Genomic DNA, 14,215 nt, shown 5'->3' on the forward strand with positions numbered 1-14,215 from the left:
TCCCCGGCTGGCCTTGACTTCTTTCTCTGGCTAATACCTACTTCTCCTTCAGACTCCAGCTCAGGCGAGTAGTGCCCCTCCGGGAAGCCGTCCTTTGCCCACCCTGGATGAAGTGAGCACCCTGCTCTGTATCTACCCCACCCCCACCCCATAGAATGCATTGCTCTACATGGTCAGGGTCTCCTGTCTGCCTCCTTCACTGTTAGGGTCAATTCCTTGAGGGTAGGATTTTTTTTTAAGATTTTATTTATTTGTCCATTTATTTATGTGTCCATTGTCCACACACAGAGAGAGGCAGAGACACAGGCAGAGGGAGAAGAGGCTCCATGGAGGGAACCTGATGTGGGACTCGATCCCGGGACCCTGGGGTCATGCCGAGTCTAAGGCAGATGCTCAGCTGCTCAGCCACCCAGGTGTCCCGAGGGTAGGATTTTTTTTTTCTCTGTAACCCATGAAGACTAGCCCATGTCTGGTTCCTAATAGGTTTTGGACAAGTGTTTATTGAGTGGACATGGAAAGTGGCCGAGCATGCGCTCTGTGCCGCCCCTCTTCCTGGGACGACTCCAGTGGGCACTTGCTTCTCTCTCTCTCTCTTATCTAAGTTGTATTTCTCCTTCAGTTTTCAGCAACACCACCCACTTCCCGGTGCTTCTGGGACAGATGCTGCCCTTTATGACACATCTCTCAAGTTATTATTTCTGGCACATTTGTCTTCCTGGCCAGGCTGTCTGTCCCTAAGGCGTGGTCCCTCATCTGTTGCCCCTTCTAGCACCCTCCACAGCACTGGGGACTCAGTAGGCACCCAATCAATGCTTGCTTAGCAAATCAACAAATAAATCAGTGGGCGGTGATATTTGTGAGTTCCCCAAAGTCAAGGCTTCCATGGGTAGCCAGGGCCGGGGAGACGGGGGCAAGAGATGCCAAGGGCGCTGAATGGAAGAAGGCGCTCCCTTGAGAGGCCGGCTGTGGACTTGCCCTAGCCTGACGGCGAGGCCTCCTTCCATCTGGGGCCCTGGGTGCTTGCGTGCCTCACCCTACTCCTGGCCCTGTTCCCACTTCCTCCTTGGAGAACTCAGGCCTCTCTCCATGCAGGCAACAAAAATCAAGCACATACATATTAAGCCAAAAAAGCTGGAATTGATTCGCTCATTATTAATAAAAAAAATCACAAGAAGGGCAGGGCTTGGGGATTCCTGGAACCAGGAATTCCAGCAGAATTGGAACCCTCTCCGCCCTTTCTCTTCCCCTTTTCCCTCTGCTCCTGGTATCAGACTTTATGATATAAAATCTATTGGTTCTGTTCCTCCGGGCGGCCCTCACTGCTACGAGGCCGATAGTAGTTTCTTGAGAAAATGGTTTCGTACCGTCTCCTCCCAGCCCCCCTCGAATCCCATCCTGCATGTGGCGTGTGAAGAAAGGGGCAGGAGCCTGCCCAGGCCGCCCGGGGCCTCAGGGGCACCGCTTTCATCTGTGTCTCTTGGATCGGGGTGTTGAGAGCATCTGAGAGGGCCCATGGGGCCCTGCAGCCTGCAAGGGGAGTGCAGAGGCCCTGGGGGCCCAGAACACCTGCTCCCCATAAGGCAGGGGAGGGCCGCAGGGGGTGTGGGGTGCAGGGGGGCCTGGCAGGGAAGCCGAGGCTGGGATGAACAGGAACAGCCAGCACTCTCCCAAAGGCTCGGCGCATGGGAGCGGTTCTCAGCAACCCACCCAGGACCCCCCCCGAGTGTCACTGCTCTCTAGGGACCACGGGGTTGTGCAGGAGGCAGGGAACCCAGGCCCCAGAGCACCCAGCCCCTCAGGCCTCCTCCTCTCTCTCCGCAGCCTGACAGGCCCTGCGGTCTTTCCAGGTTGTCAGGGAAAGATCTAGTCCTTGCCTCAGGGCAGGGCTGGGCCCCTTGGAGCTCTCGGAACTCCAGCCTCTGCCCCACTGGCTGGCTGGGTCCTCAGTCAGGTGATTCAGCCTCTTGAGAAAGTAAAACAGGGGGCACCTGGGGGGTTCAGGAGTTGAGCATCAGCCTTTGGCTCAGGGCATGAACCCTGAGGTCCTGGGATCAAGTCCTGCATCGGGCTCCCCATGGGGTCCCGCTTCTCCCTCTGCCTGTGTCTCTGCCTCTGTGTGTGTGTGTCTCTCATGGATAAATTTTAAAAAATAAAATAAAATGGGGGCGCCTGGGTGGCTCAGTCAGTTAGGTGTCTGCCTTTGGCTGGGGTCATGATCGAGTCCCGCATCGGGCTCCCTGCTCGGTGGGGAGTCTTCTCCCTCTGTTCCTCCCTCTGCTTGTGCTCCCTCTCTCTCTCTCTCTCTCTCTCTCTCCTTTACCCAAATACATTTCCAAAAAAAGTAAAATGTGCATCCTAATACCTACCTCTTAGTTATGTTGTGAGGTTTATCAAATGAGATGAGGCACATGCAGCGCTGGGCACATGGGGTGGCCACCAAATGCCAGCCGTCGAGGGGCTGTCACCACGGTGTTCCCTCCATGCTCCCAGAGAGATGGGCCCTCTGCACGGGGAGGGCCAGACCCCCCAGCCGACCTTGCTTCTCCCCAAATGCAGTGGTTCTGGAACTTCAGTGTGTGTGAGAATCACCTGGAGGACTGACTAAAACCGGTTGCCGGGGCCCCCGCCCCAGAATGTCAGAGTGTAGGGGGGGGCAAGGCCTGAGAAGCTGCGTTCCCACCCTGTCCCCCCAGCGCTGCCGCTCGTCCAGGGACCCCGCTTTGAGGACCGCCCTTGTCACAGAGCCCTGCAGGCCCAGCTGGACGTGGGAGCCGCCAGGGAGGCTCATAACACCCCTGGGACTCTGACTGCAGGGCTTTGGGGGGTCACATAGCTATCGGCAATGCCTCCCACGCGTGTCGCCCAGGCCGCAGGTGGAGAACCGTGGTTCCTGGGGTGGTGCGGGGACAGCGGCCGTGCCCTCCATGTCTGGGGTTAGGACACGGGGTGGCTGCCGGCTTGCTGTGCAGCCCCCCGGGGAGAAAGTGCAGCTCCCACACTCAGCGGGAGACCTCCTCTCCGGGTGCCCTCTCTCAGCCCCCCGCCCTCTCTCCACCCTGGCCTGTGAGGTCCCCAGCACAGGCCTCAGCCCCAAGGTCCAGGCCAAGGCTGACCAGCTTCTCTTTCTGCGTCCAGGTCTCTCTCCGTGTGTTGGGTTTCTGGGGCTGGAGCGCTACCACTGACCACTGGAGTTTTCTGGACTGCAGGCTCTGACCTGCCGAGGGTCCCGCCGTCCCACGCCTGCGGCCTGGGACTTGGCCCGGGTCTGCGCCCTCTGGGTCCGGCTCATGCAGCGGGACTTCTGCTCCCTTTGTGGATCCTGTGATGTTCGAGGCATTCATTTAAAACACCAGAGGTAAAGCCTGATATTTAAATTTCCTTACCCTCTGATGTTAACAACGCAAATAGATCCTCAAAGGGTATAATATTGACCTTGGCATCTCGGCTCCTTGAAAAAAAAAAAAAAAAAGGAAGTGCTCCATTGCTGAAATGCATCATTTGTAATTAGAGCCTTTGCTGGGCTGAGGACACTGGAAAGGCCCCTCCCTTGTCCTCCCTCAGCGCTCCCCACCCTGGCTTTCCTGCCCCGTTGTACCTTCAGTCTGGTCCCCACACTCTCTGCCCCCAGCCTCTCCTTTCACGAGGCCCACTCACTCTGACCACACAGAGAGCACAGGCAACTTGCCACCACCCCCAACGATGGAAGTAGGTGGGGGTGATTTCTTTTTTTTGGGGGGGGGGGTGATTTCTTATCATTTCCCATATATTTCTAGGTCTCAGCTGGGACTTTTCTCCCCTGCCCGGGGCCTCTCCAGGCCCGGTTCATCTCCTGTATTAGTCAGGACATGACAAGTGATGCTGCTCTAACAGGTGCACCCCCAAATCTCAGAGGCTTACCCTCCAAAAAGGGTTTCTTCTCACTTAGGTTAAATCTGGGCTCGGCGTTCCTCCCCCATCCTGAAGCTGCACTGTCCTGATCCTGAAGCTGCACTGTCCTGAAACCGTGGTTTCCTAAGTACGTGTGTCACTGCGGGAGAGGAAGAGAGGGATGGAGGAGGGACACTTTGAGCCGGTAAGTGACACAGGTCATCTCTGCTCCCTGCCGGTTGGCCCAAAGTAGACGCATGGCCCCAAGCAAACTGTGGAATTTTGGGTGAGCAGAGCACTAACTGCTACATCGCCCCTTCCCAGGAGAAGTGGCCCAGGGAACTACTCTGTTTTCATGATGTTGCCTTGGATTTCCCAGCAAGACCAGCCCAGGGTATGGAGGGGGTGCCCTTAACTCTGCGCTTAACTTCCAGATCCATACTCTGTCCTTCTGGGACTCGGAATCTCCTGGATCCTTCTGCTCTTTGACTGTCAGTTGGGTTCCGTCGGTGGAAAATGAGCACCGGGGAAGTCAGAAGCAGCAATGGCAAGTTACCAGCAGGAAATGAGGAGGTTGGAGGGGAGGGAGTGCTTTTCCCATATTGACATAGTTAGCCCTGTGACAACCCTCTTTTCCCCCATTTTCAGGTAAAGAAACCAAAAAACAGAGAGGGTAAGTAATTTGCCTAAGAACACACGGCTCGAAATGGTAACATTTGGATTTGCACCCAGGGAGTCTAGCTCAAGAGTCCTTGCTGTTAACATCTATCCTAACCACGCCACATTGCAACCCACGTGTGGGACCCCTGAGCCCGGCCTGCCCAGGTCTGGGGCGCATGTTCCTGCGGCCTTCATCTCCTGGCTTCAGTGATGGCTCTGGCCCCCACACTCCCCACCTTCTAGGTCCAAGGAGGCTGTAGTTTCGGGATCTCTGGGCCTCTGTCACTGCAAGGCCTCTGCTTACCCTGTGATTTCTTTTTCTTTCTTTCCTTCTCTCTCTCTTTTTAAGCTCTCTAGTTCAGCACAGTGTTGCCCTTCTTTGTCAGCTTAATTGCGTTTTCCAACAAGATACACTGAAGTCCTGACCCCCAGGACCCCAGAGTGTGCCTTTATGTGGAAATGGGGTGGGGGCGGTGCTACAGATGCAATTAGGTAAGATGAGGTCATAGGGGAGAAGGGAGGGCCTTAATCCAAGATCACTGGTGTCTTTATCAGAAGAGGGAAGTTTGGACGCAGATGCATGGAGAGAACACCATGTGAAGACAGAGGCAGTCACTGGACGGATGCGTCTACAAGCCAGGGAGTGCCAAGGATTCGCCACAGCCACCGGAGGCTGGGCGACAAGCATGGGATGGGTTCTCCCTCAAAGCCTCCAGAAGGATCCAACCAACCCTGCTGATGCTTTGATTTTGGATGTCTCACCTCCAGAACCACGGACAACAAGCTGGTTGCTCAAAACCACCCAGTTTGTGGTGCTCTGCTATGGCAGCCCGAGTGAAGGAACACCCTCCTTTGCCGTGGCTGCTCCCTCTGTCCCCATCCCCACCACTGCCCTCTCTCACAGTGCCGCTCCGGCCCCTCTGGCTTCCTCGCCCCTCCAGTCGGGACTCCGGGGCCTCAGGACCTTTGCACTTGCTGGGCCCTCTTGCTGGGGTGATTTCCCTCAGATGTTCACATGGTGCCTTCCTTCATCATACATTCCTGGGCAGGCTGGAGAGGCTTAAGGACCACTGCTCATACTTCAGGTCCTCTGGTCCTCAGGGAGACTACTAAAATCTGCCCGCAACTGTAAACAACACCAAAGATCTCAACAAATATTCACCAGAAGAAGTAAACCTCCTGCAAGGAGCTTGCTGAGGAACGGACATTCTAGAGCTGGCTTGAGTTGGCTTGCCCACCCGGGACCTTCTGGCTCTCTCTTCCACCGCGTCGTGTCGGAGATCAGCTGTCTGAAGTAGAAACAACAACGTGTCGGTCGGCAAAGTCTTTGGCCTCCAAAAGTCACAGAGAAGCCAATAATGAATGTCTTGGGACGTTTAACAAACTCGAAGCCCTGACAAAACTGACAGATTTGGTGACGGCTGTGGCAAGAGAGCACGACTGAAGAGGAGGAATCAGGTCAAGGAGCAACTGACACCAGGCGAACAGAAACCACCTCACACCCCTGAGGGTGGCTCCCATCAAAAAAGAACAAAACAAAAACAAAAACAACAACAAAACAAGAGGACCACAAGGAAACCCCAGCAAATAAGGTTAGTGAGGATGTGGAACACTTGCTGCATTGTTGGTGGGAATATGAAATGGTGTAGCCACTCCGAAGAAGAGTATGGAGGTGGCTCCAAAAAGCAGAATTAGTGTGTGATCCAGCGATCCCACCTCTGGGTATATACAGAAAAGAAGGAAAAGCACGGTCTTGAAGAGTTATTCGTACACTTATGTTCGTAGCAGCGTTATTCTAAATAACACTAGAAGCTAGTATGGCTTCCAGTAGCTATATTATATGTATATATATATTTTTTAGCTATATTATATTTAAGCTCTAAGGTAGCTAAAAGCAACCCAAGTGTCCATCAGCAGGTAAATGTATACACAAAATGCAGTATAGACACACACACACACACACACACACGTGCATGAGCACACGCTCCCACACTGGAATATTACTCAGCCTTGAATAGGAAAGACAATCTGACACCTGCTGCATCATGGATGGACCTCGAAGATATGATGCTCAGTGAAGCAAGGTAAGCACAAGAAGAGAGACTGTGATTCCACTCACCTGACACACGCAGAGCCGCCATATGCATGGAGGTAGGAGGTAGAAGGGTGGCGGCCAGGGGCTGGGGAGCTCGGGGAGGCGCTGTTGCATGGATATAGTTTCAGTTTTGCAGGATGAAAAGAATCCTGCAGGTTGGCTGCACAGCAATATGGGCGTATTTATTGAGTTCTATACTTAAAAATGGTTAAGACGGTACGTGTTATGCTATGTATGTTTTGCCAAAACTAAAAATTGTGTTTAATTAAAAGAAGAAACGTGAGAGTGATGCACCTGTCCACACAAGAGAGAGAGAGAGAGAGAGAGAGAGAGAGAGAGAGAGAAGAGTGGGTCTTTGGTTTAGCCTGGTCGGCGAGCTGTGGCTGCAGCCCAGACGCGTCTCCCAGGCCTGTTCCTTCAGCAGGTCCTGAGGGAGGTAGGCCTTGAAAGAGAGAGAGGCGTAAACATCCCCCCAAATCTAAAATCCTTCAAGTCTAAGACCTGATTTAGACTGCAGAAGCCCTGCTTAAGCTAGAGAAATAAATGCATGGCTCTTTTTTTTTTTTTAATTGCATTTTTTGAACAGGTAAGACGTGCACATTGTCCCACATTCGAAAGGTACCGCATGGCAGATGGTGTGCAAGTAAGTTTCCCTTCCACCCTGGCCCAGCCACTCATTTCTCTCCTGTGAAGCAGCCACTGATGTGGGTCCTTTCAGAGGAAAGCAGACTTACTCCCCTCTCCCCCTTTTGTTTTTACCTGAATAGTAGTATTCTGGGCCCATTATTCTGTCCCTTGCTTTATCCTAAACGTATACCCTAGAGATGCTTCATACCCACATAGGTGAAAGTGCCTCCCTTTTCTCCTCTTTCCCTTGGAGGGAATTTATTTATGACCTGACATAAAAGGGACCATAGAGAGCCTATGGCCTGACGCCCACCTTCAGAGTGACCAGTTCTTGAAAGTCACCACCACTTCCTCCTCCCACTGTTTATTATTTATTTTTTAAATTTCCAACAAAAACAAGGAGCCCCGCCCAAGGAGCCCCACCCAAGGAGCCCCGTGGCCCATGCAGATGCATTCTCATTATCAAGTTTCTGCGACATTTACTTCATCTTTAATGTGCTCTGCTTTTGATTCCTGGCGGATGCATTTCAAGGCCAGCGTTTCTTCACGCCTACTCTCTTGTCGCTCTGAAACATCTCCACGCTGTGTCATATAACCACAGATTGACGACTGTGCCTCGCGAAATTAGGAGTGATCCTCTGATATTATCCTACGCCTCGCCTATAAGCAAATCTCCCCAGTCGTTGCAGAAATGTCCCTTTTAGAGCTGGCTTGTTCAAGAAGATCCATACATTACGTGAGCCTGTTATGTCTCTTCAGTCTCTTTTAATCTTTTTTTTCCCCACCCTCTTTTCATCTCGAATACTCCTGCCGCTATCTTTATCTCACACGGCTACCTTGTAGAAATGGGGTCAGTAGTCCTGCAAAATGACCTACTTTCTGGATTTGTCCCTTTGCCTCTTTGTGGTCTCATGGAAGTCATTGTACCTGTTCCCCGAGTCCTCCCCACTTCCTGTAAATGGAAGTGTTGGCTCTGGGGGCACAACAGGCAGGGACACCTCCCGCAGGTACTGCAGGCTGGGGTTGCAGCACTTTGGGAAACACACCCTGTCCTACTTTCTGTGGCGCTCAGATTGATCATTGGTTCGGGGAGCGCAGCCTGATACCCCCCCATAGCCAAGTCCCCCATCTGTCTGTCACTTAACGAGTTCATCCACTGGGGATCATTGCCCGAATCGATGATTTCCCCCGGAGTTACAAAATGATGATGCTCTGCTTCCCTCCTTCCTCCCACGTGTCTCAGGCTGCATTCCTCTGCCGGGCATGCAGGACCCAGAGAACCCCTCTAAGCCACAGGTCTTGCTCTGAATGGCCTGTGGCCTTTTCTAAGACTCAAATCCACACCAACAAGGTCTCATTTCTCGAATATTACAAAAAATCCAAAGACTCTCCCTTCAACTCAGAAACCAAGTCTGAGAGGGGAATTCTAAAAAATCATTTCCCCAGATTGGCATGGCTGGGACGAGCACCTGGCTGCCCAAGGTACCTGACTGCTTGGGTGTAGAGCTTCGGAAAGTTCTGCTTCAAACAGAAATCAATCACATTATTTACTACCACACCCATACCCCCCCCCCCCGCCCCAACACACACAAGATATTCAAAACCAGATCAAGAATTAAACCCCAATGCAGCAGCATTTCCTGTGTGTGACATTCTTTCAGAAACCTACGTTCCGGGTTCCTGCCCTGGGGCACCCACTTTGGGAGGTCAGGGTGGTGACATAAACCTGTTGCTAAGAGTTCTGGGAAAATAACCATTCGGGAACAAGACACCCCCTGAAGTTCAAAACGGAACCTAAGAACAAGGCTTTGAGAAAATTCATATTTCCTCTTGCTCACAATCCTTCCTTGTTTGTCGGAGCAAGTTCTCAGGTCTTCCTTTTCTACCTGCTGTCCCACAGATGAGAGTAATTGTCCAAGGATCACCTTTGGCTGAAAAGAAACAGGTTTTGGAACGCCCCTGCTGTGGTTGTCCTCACTTCTATTTGTCTCCTTGACACTTCTTTGCTCATCTGTTGAGCTGCTTGCTTGGGATTAGCCTGACTGAAGGAAAAGTGTTATTTTATTTTTACTTAGGCTTAAAAAAAAAAAATCAGTCTCTGAAACAAATCAATTCCAAAACCAATAAAATCAGAGGTTGGAAAAAAAAAATCAGAGGTTGGTAGAGTTAGAAAGGGATGCAGGAACATCTAGGCCATCAGACTCAGGGCTTTTCAGCTAAGAGGCATCTTTAGAGAGTTTGTAATCAATTCTCTATTTACAGTTATGGCAAACTGAGCCCTAGGGGGATAGGGTGACTTTACCTGGGATCCCGAAGTGAGGTTGAAGCTTGAAACCAGGTCTCTCCATTAGAACATGAGGGGTCCCTCCCCACATTTTACGCACAACGAGCAAGAGGTCTGGAGAGGACAATCATGTCATTTGTCCAAAGAGTTAGGGAGGTACTGAGAGCCTGCTCTGGGCCAGGTACGGTGCCAGGCATGTCATTACACCACATTGCTCCCAGAACGAGTAAGTGTGTCCTTTAGAAGGAGTAAATGTGTCCATTCTTCATGTGCCATGCAGCTGTTTCCCACAGAAAGCTCATTAGATGTGAATATTCAGCATTTTGTCATTGCAGCTTCTTTATCTCCTAATGGGTGAAATTCACTCACTGTGCTTTTTAAGGACAATTTTGCATGTATCAAAATATCCTCCAAAGGAAACAGCGACCCTAGATTCTCCGAAGTATGCCATTTCCTCCCCGGGTGAAGTGAGAGTGTGGAAGGGGCAGCCTAGAGGCCCAAGTTCTACACCTGCCCCCGCAACCCCCCAGCTGAGTGACCTTGGCCAAGTCCCCTGGCCTTCTCTGGCCTCATCTGCCTCCTGTGTTGAGCAAGGAGAAGGATATTCGTGAGAGATGATGCAACGACATCCAGCGGATGCAGCCACTGCATTCGTTTGCCAGGGCCACCATAACAAAGTCCCACAGACTGGGCGGCTTTTGACAACCGAAATGGATTTTCTCACAGTCCAAGCTCAAGGTATGGGCAGGCTTGGTTCCTTCTGAGGCCTCTCTTCTTTCTGTGTCTCCACAGTCTTTCCTCCCTGGACACCAGGATTAGGACGCAGCCTGATGCCCCCTCTTGATCCTAATCCTCTCTCTGAGACCCGGTCTCTAAATACAGAGGTGCTGGAGGGCCAAAACCCCAACATGTGAATCCTGAGGGGACACGGTTCAGCCCACAACACCTACTCTGTTTATGTAACTGTGTTAGCCATTCTAGACACTGGAGAATCAACTGCCCTTACTTGTCTTCCCTTTGCCTTGCTGGAAGCACATTCAGGAGGCCGGGGCTTCCGGGACGGGCTGTGCCAGGTTCACTGGCGCTCACTGGGATCACCGTCCCTCCATCACCCAAAGCCACTGCGTTTTGGCAAGAGCCAGTGCAAAGTTCAGGGAGAGCCCAAACGAAGTAAGAGTGGGTGTCTGGGGGATCCCTGGGTGGCTCAGCAGTTGAGTGTCTGCCTTTGGCTCAAGGTGTGATCCTGGAGTCTCAGGATCGAGTCCCACGTCGGGCTCCCGGCATGGAGCCTGCTTCTCCCTCTGCCTGTGTCTCTGCCTCTCTCTCTCACTCTCTCTATGTCTATCATGAATAAATAAATAAATCTTAAAAGAGTCGGGTGTTTGGTGAGAAAACAACAACACCCAACCAAGAGTGACCCTTTTGGGACTCTCCATCCTCTGCCTGACTTCTCCCCCAGAGCCACAGACCAACGTGCAAAAGGCAGGGACCCGCAGAAGCCGAGTCCTGCTCTCTGGGTTACAAACACCAAATGACGGTTGTGTGCTCGGGTATTTCGTCTCTGTAATGTGAGTCCACGTCAAGTGGGAGCACAAATAAAAATTAATAAAAAAAAAAATCACCATTTCAGAAGGCAGGTTTTGCTTATTCCACAAGATAAATCACCAGAGGTGCCATTTTCCTGGGAATCTCCAAACCAGACTTCGGTTTGGTTTTTTGGATTTTGGATGTTTTTCTAAACACAACTCTCTTCATTTGAGCTGCCCAGAGAGGATGTGCCCCTCTGGGTTTTCCCTCAGCTCCAGAGGGCAGCAAGCCACATGCCCCTTGCAGATGGTCACCCAATGTTCCAGCATCGCATTTACGAGGCTTAAGCGGCTCCGATGTATTCCAGGGTGCATATGCTCAGCAGAAAGGTTCAGAAGCTGGCGACCCACGTTTGCCCAAATTGATTCCACATCTGCCTTAAGTGAACTGCTCTCTCTGATACAAGCGCACTTGGTTGTTTTTCCTCCCCTCCTCTCCCAAGCCAGTGTGTGTGATTAGAGGTTGAAAAGAAAGGGCCTATTTTAGAAAAGAGGCAAAACACGGTGAAGGTCAGCCTGGGGTTCAGAATATTGCTGTCGGTTTCTGTCCCTTCTTTGAAGGCGACGGAGTTAATTCTGCTGTTGTAAGACATCCCAGGCCCTCGCTCACTTGCTCACACTGCACAATCCTCTAGTGTTTGGAAAGCTTGTTGCAGTAAAAGTCTCAACCAATAGAAAAATCAGGAAACCTCATCTATCCAGAACCATGCAGAAATAAAAAGCAAAAACCAAAAAGAAAAAAAAAAAATATCCTTGGGGCAGCCAAAATGTCACAAAGCCCTTGCAATTCAACTGTATCAGAGCTTCCAAATCCACATGAAAGGCGGTTACTTTCATTTGATGCCAGATTCCAAAATTTTGGCTAAGTGCTTCCCAATCTCACTGCAGACTGGGAGATGAAGCCGGAGCCTGCTCCTTACCAGCTGTGAGGCAGGGCAGAGAGAGATAAGGGACCCGGAAAGCTCACCAGCACAGCAGGTAAGCGCCTGACCCATCCCGTAGCCCCTCAGGCACAGCTGTACAATCACAACAAACCCAAGTCATAAAGAGCTGCTGAATCATGTCCAACATCCTTTATTTAAGGTGGAAATGACATGTGAAACACATTTCAGAAAAGTAATTCAGATCATAAAATTAAGGGGCGCCTGGGTGGCCCAATGGGTTAAGCCCCAGGCTCTAGATTTTGGCTCAGGTCATGATCTCAGGGCCGTGAGATAGAGCCCTGCATCGGGCTGCATGCTGAGGGTGGAGCCTGCTTCAGATTCTACCCCCTGCCCGCGCCCCCCCTCAAAACAAACACCCCACAACTCTTTACAATATAAGTGAGATGCCTAGTCAAAACTCTTGGTTGCATGCGACAAAAACCCAATCTAAAATGGTGCATGGGATCCTGGGTGGCGCAGCGGTTTGGCGCCTGCCTTTGGCCCAGGGCGTGATCCTGGAGACCCGGGATCGAATCCCACGTCGGGCTCCCGGTGCATGGAGCCTGCTTCTCCCTCTGCCTGTGTCTGCCTCTCTCTCTCTCTGTGTGACTATCATAAATAAATAAAAATAAAAATAAAAATAAAATAAATAAATAAAATGGTGCAAAAAGGAAATTAACAGTACTTATTAATCCAGAAATCTCCTTGCTTCAGACACAAGTGGATCCAGGCGGTGGAAACAGCAGCATCAGGACCTGGCTTCTTTCTTCTGCTGTTTCCTCCTCCAACAGCGTTCGGTAGACCAGCTCTGCCCTCATGGCGGCAAGAAGGCTGCCAACACCTCCGAATCTGGTGAAGACGTCACCCTCCTCTAGTCTGACCACACAGGCCAGGAGTCTGCCCAACCCACGGACTGGCCAAACGTGGATCACATGCCTACTCCCGCATAAAGTCGGCTTCACCCGGAGCAGGGCGACGGACGGGGTGGGACAAGCCAACAGGGAGTGGGAGGAGAAGAGAAGAGGGGTGCAATGTTCCCGTGAGAGAGGGAGCGAGGTGCTGGCAAGGGGAGCCGCTGATGCCTACCGGGGGACGTGAAGCCTGTAACTGTCTAGGAGATCCAGCGCCTCTTCCTTGGGGCTCTGGGTGTAACACTTTCCCATTCACAAATGATTGTGACCTAGGACTTTTGTATTTGAAAAAAATGATCACGGCGATGTAGACGGATTGTGACGACTGAATTCCCTTTTGCACCATTTTGGGTTTGGTTTTCTGTCACTTGCAACCCAAAGGTTCTGGACCGAGCATCATTCATTCATTCATTCATTCATTGCATTGCATTTCCATTATGTACGGCCACCCAGAGAGCCCCGGGAGGAGGAGAGGGCTGAAGACTGTTCCCCAACTCTCCTGAGGAGCAGCAGGGACCCCTCCTTTCTCCCTGGTACGTTCAGATGGTCAGGGTTTGGGAAAGGCCGCTTAAGGGAGGAGTGAAGGGCCCCCTGCTGCTTCCAGTCAGCTGGAAGAGCCTCAGGGAGGGCAAGCCAGGGGCCACCACCTGGGAACCCCTCCGCTGGGGCCGGTGGCCATGGGGTTAATGCCTTCTTGGGGCACATGTTCAGCGGGATGCCACAGCAGACACCCCAGGGGCTTCCCTGCCGTCCCCCACACACAGGGGTGCCAGGGAGCCGGGCATTTCCTGCAGAAGGCCCCAGGCACGAGCAGGAGAGGTCTGGGAGCGTGAACTGGCCTCTGCCTCTCCGAGGAGTCCCCTCCCGGGCTGAGACCAGGGTGCTCTCATCTGCTCATGCAGCAGAACAGAGGAGCCTCGGGCAGGCCGGGAGCACGGGGAGCTTGCTGAGCATAGTGAGGACTTGACAGCCTTGCACTGGCCTGGACCTGAGAACGTGGGATTGAGCCTCCAGCTCAGTGCTTTTCAGCCAACCTGGGGCCAAGCCCCGTTTTCATTTCTAAGCGCCAATCTACGGCAGCCCTGTAAAATACAATAAAATTAGTGTCATTGGGAAATTCTTTTATTATTTTTTTAAAGATTTTTCATGAAGAAAAAAAAAGATTTTTAATGAGAGACACAGAGAGAGAGAGAGGCAGAGACATAGGCAGAGGGAGAAGCAGGCTCCACGCAAGGGAGCCCGACGGAGGACTTGATCCCAGG

The sequence above is a fragment of the Vulpes lagopus genome, chromosome 4, assembly GCF_018345385.1.
Source record: "Vulpes lagopus strain Blue_001 chromosome 4, ASM1834538v1, whole genome shotgun sequence".
Lineage (NCBI taxonomy): Eukaryota > Metazoa > Chordata > Mammalia > Carnivora > Canidae > Vulpes > Vulpes lagopus.